The sequence below is a fragment of the Gossypium hirsutum genome, chromosome A06 (assembly GCF_007990345.1).
Source record: "Gossypium hirsutum isolate 1008001.06 chromosome A06, Gossypium_hirsutum_v2.1, whole genome shotgun sequence".
NCBI lineage: Eukaryota > Viridiplantae > Streptophyta > Magnoliopsida > Malvales > Malvaceae > Gossypium > Gossypium hirsutum.
Window position 1 is genome coordinate 13131865 of NC_053429.1, and position 14728 is coordinate 13146592.

The following is a 14728-nucleotide window of genomic DNA, read 5'->3' on the forward strand; positions in this document are numbered from 1 at the left end:
ATTACCGAAGTTCGAAGCTTCCTGGGGCTCGCCGGTTATTACCGACGATTTGTCAAAGGTTTCTCGATGATAGCCACACCAATGACGAAGCTACTTCAAAAGGATGTTAAGTTCGAATGGACTTTGTGTCCGGACTGCCATTGTCAGCAAGTAAGAAGGATGCGATTTGGGTTGTTGTTGATAGACTGACTAAGTCGGCTCACTTTATCCCCGTGCGTACGGATTTTTCATTGGATAAACTAGCCGAATTGTATGTTTCTCAGATTGTGAGATTACACGGGGTACCTATTTCTATCGTGTCGGATAGAGATCCGAGATTCACCTAGCGATTTTGGAGGAAATTGCAAGAAGTTTTGGGCACCAAGCTGCATTTTAGCACTGCTTTTCACCCCCAAACCGATGGTCAATCTGAGCGGATAATTCAGATACTTGAGGATATGTTGAGATGTTGCATCCTCGAGTTCAGTAGTTCATGGGAACGGTATTTACCTTTGATTGAATTCGCTTACAATAATAGTTTTCAATCAAGTATTAAGATGGCACCTTACGAGGCTTTGTACGGTCGTAAATGCCGTACACCATTGTTTTGGACCGAGCTCGGTGAAAGTAAAATTTTTGGAGTTGATTTGATTAAAGATGCCGAACAGAAAGTAAAGGTAATCCGTGAAAGTCTGAAAGCAGCCATAGATCGTCAAAAATCGTATGCGGATTTGAAACGAAAAGACATTGAATATCAGGTGGGAGATAAAGTGTTTCTTAAAGTTTCGCCTTGGAAAAAGGTACTCAGATTTGGCCGTAAGGGCAAGTTGAGCCCGAGATTCATTGGGCCGTACGAAATCTCCGAACGAGTTGGTCCGGTTGCGTATAGATTGATTTTGCCCCCTGAACTTGAAAAGATTCACGATGTCTTTCATGTTTCGATGCTTCGACGTTATAGATCCGATCCGTCACATGTGATTAATCCCTCAGAAGTTGAAATTCAATCTGACTTGAGTTATGAAGAAGAACCGATTCGTATCCTAGCTCGTGAAGTGAAAGAGTTGCGAAACAAAAAGGTTCCGTTAGTTAAGGTGTTATGGCTGAAACACGGGATCGAGGAAGCTACTTGGGAAACCGAGAGCTCGATGAAAGAACGATACCCAAACCTATTTACCGATAAGATTTTCGGGGATGAAAATTTCTTAAGTGGGGGAGAGTTGTGACAGCCCAAAATTGACCCTAGTTGGGAAGTGGTTTCAGGACCGCTAAACCGAGTCACCGAAATGTTTGAATGTGATATTTATTGTCTAGAATATGTAATTATGAATGTGTGAAAATTTCAAGCTTCGATTTAGTCGATTGCATGTGAATTTAGTCAATAGGACTTATGTGCGACATTTTTAAAATGTGATAGGTCGAAGCATAAGGACCTATTAGTGCATGAAATAAAAAGGGGGGACTTGCATGTCAAATTCCCCCCCTAATTAGTAGTGGCCGGCCATAACAAGCATGGTAGACCAAGTGTGATGGGCAAGACATGTCATAGACATGTTGTGTTGGTGCATCATGGGTGGAAAAAAATAAAATAAGGAGCATGGGCATAAAATAATGAAAGGGAATATGATGAAAAAAAAAAGTGTGTGGTTGTTTTCCCCCCCATTGCCGTGAGTTAAAGAAAAGAAAAGAGAAAATTTTGTTCATCCTTTTTCATCTTCATTTGGCCGAAAATTTTAAGGAAGGAGGAAGGAGTTCTTGCTTCATGTTTGGTTTGGAAGAGGATTAGGAGGAGGTTTGGCCATACTTGTATCTAGATCAAGGTATGTTTGAGGTTGTGCCATGAGATTCATGCATGTTTTTAGTTGCTAGCTTGAGTTCTAATTAGCCCATGGTTCAAATCTTTGCTATGTCATGGGGATGATATTCGGCCTAGGTAGATTTTGTGTTAATGCCATTGCATGCTAAATATGAAGCTTGTTAATGATGCATGTGATGGTGGATTGATGATTCTTGAATCTTCTTTTTAGCATTTTTGAGTGAGCACATATGTGGATTGGTTGCTAGATGGAGAAGAATCGGCTAGCAAGTTGTGTGCTAAGACCGAATATAATTTTTGTATATTAATGAGTAATGCATGTGTTAAATTGATGGAAAGGGAGAGGATGCTTTACTAGTGTATATATGTGTGTATTAGCCAAGTGTTTAACTTGAAACAAAAGGGTGTTTAGTCAATACAAGTGACCATACTTGTAGAATGTATTAAGTGTTGAAATCGGCCCCAACATAGACATGCATATTCGGCCATAGGAAGGAGATTGGTGTTGCATGTATTCGGTTAGAGGCAAGCATATTGATGCTTTTGTCTTGGCTTAGAAAATTTGGCCAAGGGGGAAAAATTAGCTAAAATGTTGAGTTTGATTCATGATTCCGTACATATGTGACTTTAATGTCTAATGTATAAATATGGGCTAAGTGCCTTGTGTTCCTCTTTTCGATGCTCAAATGATTAAATCAATTTATTTGTTTAATTAAGCTCAAGAGCAAAGGGGAACTAAATCCGATAAAGGGAAGGAAAAGTGGTCGAATAGCTATCGGAATCGTTCGACAACACCCGAGGTAAGTTCTTGAGTAAAAGAGCTTAAATTATGATTTGATCAGATCATGTTTTAAGCAAACCAAAATCATGCTCTTTGTGTGGCTATTGAGCCGAAATTGCAAGAATGATAAATGTCTTGTGTTTGAGTTTTACTAACAAAAACGAAATACGAATGTGCCATGATTTATTGTTAAATGTGCATGGTTATTTGAATGATGTCCGGGCTAAGTCCCGAAGGCTTTGTGCTAAGTGACCATATCCGGACTAAGATCCGAAGGCATTTGTGCGAGATACTAATTCCGGGCTAAGCCCGAAGGCATTTGTGCGAGTTACTAAATCCGGGTTAAGTCCCGAAGGCAATTGTGCGAGTTACTATAACCGGGCTATGTCCCGAAGGCATTTGAACGAGTAGCTATATCCGGTTAAATTCCGAAGGTACGTGATTTGGGAATGAATGATCTTGCTGTAAAAATTTCAGTAAATACTCTAGAAACATCCCAACATTGAGGTATGTTTCGTATGTGCTTGAATTTAGTTGAGCCCTTACAAATAAGTATTCGCTCAGTTGATAAACGAGCTACCGGCCTTTGGCTAAGTTGATCTTTTGTGTATGTACATAAGGGTTGGTAATGTGAAGCAAGTATGATATCGAAAATTTGTGCATATGAAATTATTCGTTTAGCTATATGAATGCTATACTTTTGCTGTGCTGGAATTCCTTGCTCAAAACTTACTAAGCATAAATTGCTTACTCCGTTTCTTTGATCCTCTATTTTATAGATTTTGGTTCTCCAGCTATCGGACTCGGGATTTTGAAGTTGAAGTCGCCCACACTATCAAATCCCCCCTTTTGGTACAATTTTGGTTGAACTTCGAAATGGCATGTATAGGACTACCCGTTTGTTGTGGGTCATGGACCCTTTGGACTTGTATAATTTTGGATAGCCATGCGAAAATGGCTTATATATGTTTGAGTATAATGTTATAATCATTTGGTATGGATAAGGTTATTGAGAGGTGTGGATATGCTTGACAAGGATTGGCCATGGGAATGGTTAATCACTATCATAAATTGTGCTACTTATGCAAAAAGGGCTAGTTGAATCATGGAAACTATGAAATAGGTAAAGTCTACCTTAAAGGCAGATGCTGACAGCAGCAGTGATGTAGATTTGGAAATTCACTAAAAATAGTAGGAATGGAATTAAATAGTGAATAAATTATGTAAACGAACCTTGATGAATCTATTTTCATAGGAAAGTAACGAAACAATCATACGGACAGTATGTTAAGAGATATTCAGGTTCTTGTGAGACAGGGCCAGAACGGTTTCTGGATTTCCTGTTCCTACTTTGGAAATTCATTATAATTTAACCAGAGACAATTAGGAGTCAATACATATATGTATAGATTCCTCTCTGAGTTTAGTTTTTATAGAAATAAACGGCATCAGTATTGAAGCCCTGTACAGGGAGATATCCAAGTTGTAATGCGCAAAGGTCAGGGTAGTCGATCCCTGTAACATGGGAGACTTTGACTAATAAACTGTACTAATTGGCCCAACCAAAAATTCTAGAAAAAAATATGTAGATGGGCATATGAGTCTAGTTTCAGGGAAAATTTACGGAACTGGAGTCCGAGTTTCTGAACTCAAGATATGATTTTTAAAGCGACTATTACGCAGATTGGCAGTGTCTGGAAAATTTTTAAAGTTTGTTAACACCTCGTGTTCGACTCCGGTGACGGTCTCAGGTTCGGGGTGTTACACAGATAATAATAACAAGATCCGTCTTAGGTTTCATTCCCCTTAGGTATTTAGGGGGTTTAGTTGATAATTATAGAAGAAAACATCTTAGAAGAATAATGAATACAAAACATAAACAAAACCCAAAACCCCTTAATGAAAATTGAAGGGAGATCTTCAGTCTTGATGATGAATCTGGCTTCTGAGATGGACCAATCGCCTTCCCTTGAGTAATTCCTTGCGTCCTACTTTGCGTCCTCCCTCCTAAGTGCCTCCTCAGGTGTTTAAATAGGCTTTAGAATGCCTAAGAGCCCTCAAAATTGGCCTTTTTCGAATAGGGTTATACTTGGGCTCGGTAGGTGTAACACCCCAAACTCAGCCTAGAAGTTAGGCCCGAATCTAGCGTGTCACATTGAAGTGTTTTTCGAAAACCACGTTCTCATTGAAAACCCTTCTGACTACTCAAAACCTCTGGCCATTTTAAAACTTTTGAAACGTTAATTCCCTTAAAAATCTTACTTGCTGTGGAAGCTTACTTTTAAATAGTTGCGAAAACGAGATATTTTGAAAACCAGCTGTTGTTTTGGAAAATCGTGCCTTACTTCTAACAGATATTAAGCATACTAAATAAATTTCCCAAATAAAAGGTTAAAAAAATAAAGAGGCCTTAATACAACCCAAATAAAAAACCAAGTGCTTAACTAAATAACGAAATAGAAAAACATGTGCAATTGTGTGGTCGCCTCCGAGTCCCTCTGTGACACCGATCCACCTAACGCTGGGGATTACCTGCACAGTTAATAAATGGGGTAAGTTTATGAAAACTCGGTGTGTAATCCCCTTACTAGAGTAACAGTCAGTAAATAGACAGAATTCAGAATCAGTCTGGGCCAGAGCCCATTGCAGTAACAGTATAGTCCAGTTCAGAACATACGTGGGCCAAAGCCCGTTAGAATAGCATTTGGGTCACAACCCATAATAGAATTAATTGAGCCTAGCCCATCTTAGCCTCAGTTGGGACGAATCCCACATAGCAATAATATCACAATAATATCATACATGCAATACTGTGCAACCCACCCTAATAATCCAACCGCTACACACCAACTCCGTCCCCCGGTACACATCATGTTAGTATATAAATATCGACCCACCCATCTAATACACATCAATGGTAGCCCAATTGCGGTACTACCTTCATTGCAACAAGCTGCTAATCAAATATTAGGCTTAATAGCCATCGGTGGATCCACGATCGTCAAGCAACCATGCGATCCTCATATACTTCCTCCGTTCCATAATTCGCAACCCATGCAATTTGTCGTGTATATCATGCTCAATCATTACACGTGTATGCAGAATAGCCATACTCAGTAACAGTCTTTTAAACATATATTAAGAGCATATTAGTCATACAACCACAGTCAAGTCAATTAAAATGCAGTCATACATTCATAATCAAATCAGTCAAATTCGAAGTCTAAGTCAGTCATTGTACCCTACAATGGTATGTCAGTCATTTTACACTACAAGGGTATTTCAGTAATTTTACACTACAAGGGTATTTCGATAATTTTACAAATCGGGGGTGTTTCGGTAATTTTACAAATTGAGGGTATTTTGGTAATTTTACAAATCGAGGGTGTTTCGATAATTTTACAAATCGAGGGTGTTTCGATAATTTTACAAATCAAGGGTGTTTCGGTAATTTCATAAATCAGGGATATTTCGATTATTTTACAAATCAAGGGTATTTTGGTAATTTCACAATCGAGGTTAGTTTGGCAATTTTACAAATCGGGGGTATTTCGATAATTTTACAAATCGAGGGTGTTTTGGTAATTTCACAAATCGAGGGTATTTTGGTAATTTTACAAATCGAGGGTATTTCGATAATTTCACAATCGAGGGTATTTCGGTAATTTCACAAATTAGGGTATTTCAATAATTTCACAATCGAGGGTATTTCGATAATTTTACAAATCGGCGGTATTTTGATAATTTTACAAATCGAGGGTATTTTAATAATTTCTTTTTATTATGGGTTTATTACTTACCTTAGCCCATTAACAAGTCCTCGTTGGCTAAAGTGAGCAGATACTATGCACCAGGTAGGATTCCAGAGAATAGGAGGTAAGTCATTAAGACTGCTTAAGTACCAAGCTCTCCATTGATCCAATCCTAGACATGCATATACCCATTGCCACACCTTAACCTTATGACTCGTCCACGATCGCGATTAATTAATTATTTAAGTTTTATGTCTGCTTGAGTAGTTACCAAAAACTAGGTCCATAACCCCTTTACTAAACACTAACAGATCCAAACTTATTCATTTGGCCCTTTTAGGCCCAATCTTGTTCACATGGCCCATTAGGCCCAATCACATTCATATGGCCCATCAGGCCCAATCACATTCACATGGCCCATCAGGCCCAATCACATTCACATGGCCCATCAGGCCCAATCACATTCATATGGCTCGTCAAGCCTACTACTTCCCACCTAATAGTTAGATTTACACAAGCAGACCCACGGGCCCATCGGGACCATTCGGCCCCAACACACGAGAACGTTCGTGACAGCTTTTAGCTTTTGCCGATTTCTAACAAAGAAGGGCGTGAATACACACCTGTTTATGAGAATGCACCGAAGTCCATGATCACCAACCTTGGTACATCCTGCATTGGGTCTTAATCACCTTTTTCTTTTTCCCCAACTCATCTGGTTCGCTTTATTTAAAGCCAGCTTCTCACCAATTCCCATGTTAACTTCCGATGTGGGATTACTTTCAACCATTAGGAAAATTCCTTATTTTCTTATGATCACCTCAACCACAGGTTCCAGTCCAACTCCACCTCCTACACAGCTCAAACAGAAAAATAAATACTCCATTACGCATCCCAAGACTTGAACCTTAGACCTCACAGTTACACAACATGCCACCTTGCCATTCCACCACAGGCTCTTTCTATATCATATTTTATCCTTAATTAAATATAAGGTCTATAGGCCAAAGTCCAGGTTCCCTTAAAAGAAAAACCAAAATAAATTGCAAGAGCCAAGACTTGAACCCGGCTCCCTTGCAACCTTAATGACGCCACAACCACTAGACCACAAGCTTCCTTGTTTCATTTATTTACCACAATAATTTAAAAGGCCTTCATCCAAACACCTAGGATTTTATTCACTTAAAACCAAAATATTTGCTAAAGCCCAAGTTTGAATCCAATATTTCTCCAACACTTCTCAGGGCCATTAACCACTAAAGCAGACATTTAATTATGTCATTTCCTTGTACAATTAAATGCTTATATACAACCTCCTTACTGACCCATACTAAAGACCCAATACTTCTAGGCCCAAATTCGGGGTGTTAAGTAGGGACATGCCTGTGTGACACACCCGTGTGCGATTACTCCAGCCCGTGGTCAAGGCTGCTGAATAGGCACGAGCGTGTAGTCTACCCATGTAAGTCATTCTTCAATCCTTCCAAAGGGACACAGCTGTGTGACACGCCCGTGTGAGGAAGTCTAGACCGTGTTGATTTCCCATGTGGGTCCATTTTCTCCATTTTCGGCCCGTTTCTCACTCTGTTTACTCTCCTATGCTTACCTAAGTATAAAACATAAAATTAAAGAATCGGGAGCATCAAATTCACCAACTCTAAGGAGAAACCATCCATAAATGTGCTAAGCATGGGATAAAAACATGTATAAATTACGGTTTATCAAATACCCCCACACTTAAGCGTTTGCTTGTCCTTAAGCAAAATCCTAAACTCACAATCAAAATAAATTCTTTTCAATTTATAATCCCTATCAATAATATCTCAAAATAATCCATAAGTATTCATACATCGAAAATTCAACTAAAAGTACATCAAAGTTTCAAACATTTGAAGTTGAGTATTTTATCACGAAAACATAGGCGTCGCCCCTTATCTAAGTGATTACCTTTGATCAAAATATAATAGAGTTTAACATCCTCACTAAAGGTTCACTCAAATCACTCTAGGTGTTTAAGGACATCAATTAAAGAACTTATTAGTCAATATGGAAAGTTATTACCATAGGCTTGCTTGAAAATCAAATCTCCACCACGATATATTGAGCTGATACATCAATCAAAAAGGTTTTTAGAGGGTTGTAACGTGGCTTTGGTTAGGGGGTGTGGTCACAAGCTGAAGGAAAATGTTAGAATCGAGATTGAATTGAAAAATTACCTAGCTAGAAAAATAACTAGTCATCAGTTGAATAAAAGCGAGCTTCTTCTCAGAATATGGAATTAGCACTCAAACTCAAAAACGACGAATTACTACTAATATGTATTGAAGTAATTTTTTTTAAGAACAAGTCAAATACATAGAAGAACAAAACATATCTAAGCAATTAGTTCAAATCAAATCTCGACAATAATAGGGATCAAATTAGGGGATTTCAACAATAATGGGTTATGGGTTAATATTGAGGGTAAATCAATTAATGGCTTGTTAGGCTCAAAGGGGTTCACTAAGGGTTAATTATGAAGGTAGGATTTTGTGGAGTGAGTGGGTTAAACCTAAGTGCCTTTATCATCTTGACATATCAAATCAAATGGTGTGGTCTTGACATGCATAATCAAGCAAGTTCTAGAATAACAAATCAATAATGACGCACTCATAATAAAAGTAAGCATGAAAGATATAAAATATGCTCTAAAGACTCAAGATCTCACAAAAATTATGGCTTTTTTATGTTTAAACTTGTGAATTTCAACTTACGATAATACCTAAACTTAGGGAAACAACCTAAAAGTTTATAATCCTTCAAAAATCAACTTATCATGCTTGATTCCCTAATGTCTTAAAGTTTAAACAATCAATGCATAAATACCTATGTTTTAATTCAAGACATATCAATAAAAATAAAAAAATTAATTAAAATTCATTCTAATAGTGATATGAGTGATTCACGTGAGAACAAGACAAAATTCAGTGATTTCTAATGATGATATGAAAGACCCCCCCACACTTAAGATGTACATTGCCCTCAATGTACAAAGATAAATATATTAAAAAATATAGATAGATAATCATAAGATAGGGAGAGAAATGAAACTTCTTAAATGATGAATGAACTCTTTGAATTGGAGTTATGGAGAATAATCGGCAAAGGCAATGATGAGAGTGGAGGAGGATACTCCGGTGGTGGTAGAGGTTCATTAGTCCATAAGTCTTGAGCCAAAAGAATATTATATCTGGTGGTAGCTATGGTCGTGGCTGAGCAAGACACGGCAGTTGTGGAGAACCTTTGCCAGTGGAGTTTTTAGTTCCTATGCGATGATAAGCTTTGGAGCTCTTTTATAACTGTGATAGAATCAGGAACTTTTTAGGAAATATAAGGAAGCATAATTACTCGTAATGAAATAGATGAAACTATAAATTATTCAATAAAAATTATAAAAACTAAAATTAAAATAATAATAAAGGAAAATGAAATAAAAAGTACTTAAATAAGATAAATAAAGATAAAAGTGAAAATGAAAATAATAAATAAAAAGTTTTTAAATATCGTCATTGCCGGATGGTTCGCGAGGTGGTGGCGGCGATGAGATGTGAATGTGCTGACAAATCTAATAAAGTGTACCATCAATGTGATCAAAACACTAAAAACACTATTGCTCAAATCTAGTAAGGCGCTCAGAGATGTCAGAGTATGAAGCCGCCGCATGAACTGGACGATGGATGGGTGGTGGCTGAGACGGTGGGTCCTCATGACGTGGAGGGAAATCATCAGTAATGTCCTCTGGGTCCTCCTCCTCGGTGGACTGGACGAGGCGGTACTGAGGAGGATAGGTGCCACGTTGTTTCTTGATCATCCTTATGTTTAGCATGCTCAAGATACCCTGTGGGGATATCTGACTGATGCGAGTAAGGGAGGATGATTGTGCCGTTGTGTTAAGGAGCCCAAAGTGTCGTGCCAATCGAGTAACTTAGGGCCTGATAGAGATGACCCCTCTCCTATGTTGCTCTGTCTAATAGTGGATGGTGAGAGCGATGAAGTAGGGAAGGTTGAGGACGTGCTCGTTTGCCATGATCCATAAGAAATAGACGTCGTGGGTGGTGACGACGCCGGTGCTCTCTCGTCGTCCCAACAGAGTGTGAGCCAAGATGGCATGTAAGTACCTTAAGGATAGAGGGAGAGCTGATGCCTTGAAGTGGCTAGGATCATATGAGGCCGAGGCAAGGACGAGGTCCTGCCAACACTTTGAGGGAGAGTAGTGAATGTGGCGGTGGAGGGTGTCGAGTTCATTGTCATCCATGAACTCCTCCGTGTACAGCCCTAGTGCAATCCCGAACTCGGGTTCGCTCAACTGGCGTACAAGACCACCAAGGCAGAACTGGACCGTTCCAGGATCGTCGAAGTTTGTCATGATGACTTGGAGATGGAAGGTCAAGCATAGTTCCATCAGGAGCTCGAGGTATGTTGGCTCGATGATCTCAAAAAAAAGCCCCCACAGTTCAGTCGTCAAGAGGGCTCAGACCATGTCAGCCATCTGAATTTGTTCAAGTGTGGCCCAGTCAATGTAGCAGCCCATACCTAGGGTCGGGACCGTAATATCTAAAATAGCTCCTCTTGGGGTCTTAAGGGGAACTCGAGGAAAGGGTGCCTAATCTCCGCGGTAGGACCTGAGGATGACGCTGCTCCTTTCCTTTTCTTCGAGGCAGGGACAACGGTTTTCTTACCATGTGAGGATGATATTGTATACCTGCATTGAAAATTCCAAGTTCAACCAATACGCCCCAAAAATAGCATGGAAACACAAAACTAAATAGGAATATTTCATGAGACTCGCGTATTAGATAAAGAGAACAAAACTAAAACAACTAAAGCAAATATATGAAGTTATTAAAATAGGACTATGAGAATAATAAGATGGGAATATCTAATGTATGAATGCATGTGGGTAAGCATAAAATCCATGGAAACAAGAAAGATGGATGAATGTAATATGAAAAATGGCAAAATTCTTTAATAATAAGCATGAGTATTTCTATTATTCTACTATGAATGTTCACTTAAAATAGTCAAATGGATCAAAGAAAACATGAAATAGGCAAAATATTTAAAGAAAATAGAGAGAAAAGAGTAAACAAACGTAAAAGGGAGAAGCTTGGGTTATCGGAAACAATGTTATAAGCGGCGCACGGGCATGGCAGGTAGGGCGTGTGAAGTTACAGCGGCTAGGGTTAGGGGTTTTGGGGGAGGGAGATGATGAATAGTGAAAGGTTTATATAGATTTTAGGGCACACGACCGTGGGGCACGCTTGTGTGCCCTAATTTTTTCCCGTGTGTTTCTTGATTTTTAAATTTAGGTGCGTCTGACATTCGCCCTACGCCCGTGTTCCTTGGGCGTGTGGGTGCACATGGCTGTGTCAGACGACCATGTCTTGCTTTATTCGCTTCTCCCATGCCCATGTTAGTTTGACAGTGTCGACCACGGGGGCTGGGCACAACCGTGTCGAGCGCCCGAACTAAATTGATAGGTTCGCCTATGATTTCAAAACATGGGCGTGTCGCACGCTCATGTTGGTTTGGCAGTTTCGTCCATGGCTTTATAACACGACCGTGGCGACTTATCGCATCCCGTGTTGGGGAAAAATTCCCTGTTTTCACACAACCGTATCACACGGCCGTGTCTCCTCCTGTGGTGTGTGCACGGCCTAAGGCATGCCCGTGTGCCTGGTCATGTGGATGGGAAAACCCTGTGTTTCAAGACTCAGTTAGTAGGTTAGATATGAAAAACTAGAATTTAAATAAATCATTACTCTTAGTGCTCGGGTTACCTCTCGAGAAGCGCTTATTTATAGTCTAAGCTTGACTTACCTCTCTGGTGTGTGATCATGGTGGCTCGAGGAGTTTACACTCCCCATCCCTGCTATCAACTTTATCAATATAAGGTTTAAGACGAGTATTGTTTACCTTAAAAGTTCTGAATTTGGGGTAAATGACCATAACTGTACCATATGCGAAAATACTGAGTACTGCAATAGGAATTTCTTCATTAGGTTCGAAAGTGGTAATGCGAGGATCTACTACATCTAGTAGTACTTTGTCTCCAACCTTAAGTTGATTTGGTGATGTATTGAGCTCGTCCTGGCTTGGTATCAGTTTATCGGGTGTTCTTGATTTCTGTGTCCATCATTCATCTAGTTCCTCAATTTGTAGCCTTCGTTCTTCATAGATAGGTCCTTTGTTGTTGCTTGAACATGGCTCCTGTAGGTTCTTCGAACTTATTTCCTGCAAAGTAGGTTGCACCACATGGTCAGTTTTAGTAGAATGATTTATACAACCATCTTTAATTTTCAATGTGTTACTCGAATTACTAGCTTGAAAGGTGATTGTTTCGTCTCCCACACAAAGTGTGAGTTCACCTGTGCCAAGATCAATTATTGTTCTAGCGGTTGCTAAAAAGGGCCTCCCTAAAATTAAAGGAACGTTACTATCCTCTTCTATATCTAGAACAACGAAATCAACTGGAATATAAATTTGTCAATTTTAAAGAGTACATCTTCAATAATCCCCCGAGGAAATCTGATTATTTTATTGGCTAATTGAATACTCATCCTAGTTTGTTTGGGTTTCCCAAGACCTAGTTGTTTAAATATTTTGTAAGGCATGACATTGATACTAGCCCCTAAATTAGCTAAAGCATTATTTACATCTAGGCTACCAATTAAACAGGGAATCGTAAAACTCCCTGGATCTTTTAATTTGTTAGCTAGCTTATTCTGTAGTATGGTTGAGCAAACCGCATTTAGTTCCACATGCGACGCCTCATCCAACTTTCCCTTATTTGTTAAAAGCTCATTTAAGAATTTGACTGTGTTTAGCATCTGTGAAAGAGCTTCAGTAAACGGTAAGTTATTATGTAACTTATTTAATAATTTAAGGAATTTACCAAATTGTTCTTTTGTGCGGTCTTTCCTTGTCACGTTTGGGTATGGCACACGAGGTTTGTATTCTTTACTTACCGGTTTCTGGTCATTGTGCTCCACCTCACCCTTACCTTTACTCACCACTATTTTTTGCCCCGGTTCTGGTTCAGGTGCAACTAACCCTTCTTCATTTTGAATGGTAATTGCATTGATTTGATCCCTTGGGTTAGATTCAGTGTTACTCGGTAGGCTACCTTGTGGTCGTTCAGATATCAATTTAGCGAGTTGGCCTATCTAAGTTTCAAGCCCTTAGATCGATGCTTGTTGACTTTTAACTGCTGTCTCGGTATTCTAAAAACTAGTTTCTGACACTGAGATGAATTTTGTTAGCATCTCCTCAAGGTTCGGCTTTTTCTCTTATTGGTAGGGTGGTTGTTGGAAGCCTGCAGGTGGTGGTGGTCGCTGATTCCCTTGGCCTCCCCATGAAAAATTTGGGTGATTCTTCCATCCTGCATTGTAAGTATTGCTATACTGATTATTTTGAGATTGAGGATTATTACCCATGTAATTTAACTACTCATTCTCCATATTGTGGCCATAGAGTGGATATTTTGGATTGCTCGATCCAACTCCACTTCCTTCGCACTTCATTACTGGGTGAACCTGTGAAGAACCAAGAAAACCGTCAATTTTTTTTATTCAAAATTTCTACCTGACTAGAGAGCATGGTGACCAAATCGACGTTAAAAACACCAGCTGTTTTTGTTGGCTTTGTCCTCATGACTTGCCACTGATAATTATTCAGTGACATCTCTTCTATAAATTCATAAGCATCTTCAGGTGTCTTATTATTGATGGTTCCACCAGCGGCTGCGTCGATCACCTGTCGAGTCGAAGGATTCAGGCCAGTATGAAACGTTTGAACTTGTGGCCAAAGTGGTAACCCATGGTGATGGCACCTTCTCAAAAGGTCCTTGTATCTCTCCCATGCATTGTAGAGTGTTTCTAAATCCATCTGCACAAAAGAAGAGATATCATTATGTAATTTGGCTGTTTTAGCTGGCGGAAAATATTTTAGTAAAAACTTTTCGGTCATTTGTTCCCAAGTAGTGATTGACCCTCGTGGTAGCGAGTTCAACCATTGTTTAGCGATATTCCTCAACGAAAAGGGAAACAATCGAAGGCGAATGTCATCATCAGAAACACCATTGATTTTGGGATCCTCGTCCTGCAAACCATCAAACTGAGCAAACTGTTGGATCATTTGACTGGTGTTAGGTTTCAGTTCAAAATTATTTGCAGCAACAGCAGACCTAACTATGCTCGATTCAATTCTTGTTAAAGAAGATTTAGCATAATCATACATAGTATGCAGAGCATGATTCTGATTAGCAGCAATTGCAGGAGGTAGCAGATTTTCTTGGTTTTCAGCTATCTTCTCGGTTGTGGTTGAAATATTGTCCTCTTGCTCTTCCACTGTGTATCTTAAGCT

General features: G+C 39.3%; 1 non-coding gene across 1 annotated transcript; it reads left to right on the forward strand.

Annotated features, from left to right (window-relative positions):
- Window positions 1–14177: 14177 nt before the first annotated feature.
- LOC121231106 (small nucleolar RNA R71) lies at window positions 14178–14283 on the forward strand. Its single transcript, XR_005929174.1, has one exon. It is a non-coding gene; the product is annotated as a small nucleolar RNA R71 (small nucleolar RNA).
- Window positions 14284–14728: the final 445 nt, after the last annotated feature.